A 4,591-nucleotide genomic window follows, 5' to 3' on the forward strand; every position below is an offset into this window, starting at 1 on the left:
TGACTTCGATGAATATTATTGCCTTGATTACTAAAAATAAAAATTTCTGTTTAAATGGCACTCAAAAACAGTTTTAGTCTGATTATAATATAATGTGGCATGCAAGTAGACTGCACTAAGAACATAAAGAGACTGAATCAAGGATCATTATTCAATTTTTTGTTGCTGTAAAGTTTCAGTTCCAAACTGCTTTAGTGTTTTTCTCTTCCTTTGCTATAAGTACAAACCAGTAGAGCTTCAGTCTCGACAGAGACTTCTGGTTATTTTCATGATTTGTAAATTTTATTTAGGGTCGGCGGAATCGTAAACTAAAAAGAAAAACTTTTTGGCCTTAGCTAGATTTATTTACATTTTGAATGAAGCTAGAAAGCAGGCATTTTACACATGCTTTCCTAATGGAACATTCTAGTTAGAATGCAAAATTCTGACCAAGACACACATGTATCAGTGCTAGGAAATGGCACATCATTCTTTTTATGTGCCCTATGTTAAGACAAGTCGTATCATATGATGTATTATCGGATAAAAAATAAAATATATAGTTACACCACAGGAAGTGTAATGTACATGAAACATATTATTAGAAATGGGAAAATTATTGAAGTATTTGCATGAAGATTTATACAATTTTTTAAATGCACTCTTAACTGTTTATGTGAATTGAACAATATTAATATTTGACGGGCGTATCAAGCTGTGGCAAGACACTTTGTTTACACTGGTTCTACAGTAGGGCCATGGTTACCAAGATGAGCATTATGGCCCCTGGGACTTTGTGTTATAAGCTCATAGAATAATTTTAGCTCATCAGTAAAAAGACAGAAATTAATTTTTATATCTTTAAAAATATATTAAATATTTTATATTGCTTTGGAATAAAGCATTTACATGAAGTGTTTAATTCCACAGACTTGTTGAAATTTCAATGGGTGCGATGAGGAGGTATAATATTCCTAGTCTTTTTCTTTTTCTGTACAACTTTTTTATTGTCATACTTATGCCTAGGTAACATTTAAGCCAATGGTCAGGTGATCAAATTTTTTTTGTATTGCTGGTAAAAAAAAGGATTAGGTGACACTAGAGTGGGCCGATGCAGAATAGTCACATTAATTCCTAGGGAACACCAATGCAGTTAAAAGTTAAAATATTTATATATCGTCAAATCATTGCCCGATCATCTTTCGCTGAGCTGCAGTTTGATTTTCATCCTTGACATTTACAAAAATCCAGTTCCTTAATGACAACTGACCGAGGACCGACTTAACAAACTGTCTGCCAACGGTCAATCATCAAAGGTTGGTTGACTAGTCAACAACTGCTTCCAATGAAGGAATCAGCCACTAAAGCAGAAAAAATCATAACTTGACCCGACAGACACAAAATTGGTTGGCCAACAAAAAAGGGGTCAAATCTGGTGAGACAATGTCCGATGAGCTGCCAGCTGTGGCCCCTAGAATTCTATATTTGCATCTAAAACTGTCGGCTGTTTTTGGAAATTTTACCGGGGGGGGGGAGGGGGGGAGTGGGGTTTAATCAATGTTCACTAAAACATTTGGCTTCATATCAGTCAGTTGTAAAATAATGCCTGAATTGCCTTGGAATTTTATGACATAACTTATCCATCAAAAAGATAAAAACTAAAAGTGCATGTTAGGTTTTTCAGTAAGAGTCATCGAGAATTAAACATAGGTAATTTATTCACTTTTTTCCCCCAGAAATTTTTATTGGTCCGTAAGAACTTGTTAGCCACAAGTTTTATTAGGCCATTGCCCAAATGAAAATTAATTCGTCTGAGACTAACAGACTAATGTTAGTGTTTAACCCAGTCATTTAATTCTGTGCACAATTACACCTCTATATTAAGCAGTCAGGGGCATTAATGCAAACAGGTTATTAGAAAAATAACTTGCATAAGTTATTTCACATACACAGATTTTTTTTTTATTATAAATTAAGTTACTTTCATATCCGACGTAGACATTGATTTCTTGGGAGTTTTGTATTTCTTGCCAATATGAATTGCATTTTTGGGATTCCATTATGTAAATACTAGATGGAGTGCACCGTCTCCAATGGAGAATTGGTGAGGAAGGTGGAGCATTTTACTCCTGATTTTTAGGTTTTATTCACATGGTTATGGGTCAAGTTTTTTTTTATCATTAAGGTTATCCGATCCTCAGGTTCTGAAAATCAGGCATTGAGTAATTGAAAATGCTCACAAAGATGTCTCTAAATTCTCAAATTAAAATGTATTTACCCAAGGTGTTTCTTTAAACTTCATCTTTATATTTAATCAAGTCATATAGGGAAAATTAGTAAATCTCAAATAATTTTTCAGAAAATGCGATTAGAACTACCTAGTGCATATTTTTTAATTGATAATTGATCAAGAAATACATTTTAGGAATAAAAATCATAGGTATCCAGGCTTTTAAAGAAAATTGCATGATTTATTATTACTTATTCGGTACTTTACTTTCTCCTACTTACTTCCATTGTTTCATAATGCATAGTGTATATGAATTGTTTCCTTTCAAAGAAAGACACCGTAAATAACTTCTTATGTCAAATTTTGCTTATAAACATTGGTAACTAAGGCTAAATTAAAAGAACTTTGATTTTTTTAAATATGCAAGTTTTACTTAGTTTTATGAGGTACAAATGTCAACTTTATTAAAACCGTTTGTTAAAACTTTAAAGAACATTGAATCATACATAAAGGCATAAAATGAAAATTGTTGCATGAAAAAATTTTAATTTCAAGCTTTATTTTAAGACTTTTTGAATTAAATTATAAATTAAAGAGTTATCCTTCCTGGCTGAGGATCGGATATCCTTAAATAAACAAATTTTCCGAAGTCTTTGAACAATTTTTCTGGATTGAGCAAGGTTTGAATTTATAATCAAACATTTGTTTTTGTCTTGGTGCACCTTTGCAATTGGTGCTTAGGGTGTGAAGTTCGGGAGGTCAATGACACAAAATAACTTAAACAAGTTATCTGTTATATTGAAACTCTTTTAGAAACATAAGGTGTTTGAGTTATTAATGCTAGGAAAAGTAGGTCAGAAACAAAGAGAGTTAAATCATTGTGACAAAAAATAACATATTTGAGTTATTTTTGAAAATAACTTGTGTGCATTATGTCCCTGACTGATAGAGCAATTCAACTGTACATTATGTACATGTTCACACTTTAGAATTTAATATAGTTAAATATGAAGAAATAAACTTGATACAATGAGTTGTTGGATGATACATGTACATGGGATAACTCAACACATAATATAATATAATACTATAAAGAAACATTATAACTGAACTGAAGATATGAGCTCAGTGTACAAAAGATATATGAAATTTCTTTCTTTCATCATAATTAAAAAATTATTCAAAAAAAAGAGATGGTACATTTGTTGCAATCTGAATGTACCTTGGGCCTGGCGATAAGGTATTGGCCTGAGATTTCGTATTGCGATATTCTTAACTGTATTGCGATACATGTATCTATTGCAATATTTTCAATGTAATTTTAATGGCATTTTCTTACTATATTTCCTTTAATTTACATGCAGAATGTACACAATTATGATAAGTTACGAACACTGAAAAAAAATCTTGTTGATTTCATTGAAGTTATGCTTTGAAATGTTCCCAGAAAACAACTTCTTTCTTATTATTTGGCTTAATAATGCAAACTTTCATAATTTCATTTTCATATTTAATGACAAAATTCCTTAATCTACTCATGTTGCCAATATATCGATATTACAAAATCGTATTGTGATACGATATTTTTTGTCATTGTATCGCAATATATTGAAATGTTGATATTATTGCCCATCCCTACCTGGCAATCATATCCTATGGATATATTTCTTGCTAGGATTAGTGAAGAGCAATGATGTCACAAAACCTTGACATAGTGAAGTTGGGGATGTAAATGTGATCAGTCAGCTTGTATTATTATACAAATGTAATAATCTGATGTAAATGTGATCAGTCAGCTTGTATTATTATGTTCCCCAAACGAAGTTGGGGAACATATTGTTTTTACTCTGTTTCTTATTATTATTATTATTAAGGTCTTCTGTCTCCAACGGAAGACCTTATTGTTTTTGTTCGGTTTCTTTTTCCCTATTATTATTCTTTTTTTTTCTTACCGATTTTTGTGCACGCGAGTTCTCGGAAATGGCTGGGTCGATTTTCACGAAACTTTCAGATCTGATAGATATTGGCCTGAACCTTATTGGAAATTTTTTATATGTTCGTCGTCACTTCTGGTCGTGAGATATGGACGATTTACTGATTTTAAGAGGGTCAGCTTGTTCTGGCACTCACTAAAAAACGAATGAAGATATTGACTTCAGATTTTCAGTGAAGGTAGAGGAAGGATTGCTGAATTGCTTTTTTGAGTCTATATCTTTCCAGCGCAAAAAGCGTTGAAGCTCGCCTGAGCTCGTTGTAATTATTATTTTTCTGACCATCTAATTTTGTGCATGCAATTTCTCGAAGACTACTGGATGGATTTTCATATAATTTGCAGGAACAATGTGTTGTTAACTGAAGTTATTTTATCCAAGAGATTTTTTG

Source organism: Saccostrea cucullata, unplaced genomic scaffold, assembly GCF_032062105.1.
Source record: "Saccostrea cucullata isolate Sc308-1 unplaced genomic scaffold, CSIRO_AGI_Scuc_v1 ctg4382, whole genome shotgun sequence".
In the NCBI taxonomy this organism is placed as follows: Eukaryota; Metazoa; Mollusca; class Bivalvia; order Ostreida; family Ostreidae; genus Saccostrea; species Saccostrea cuccullata.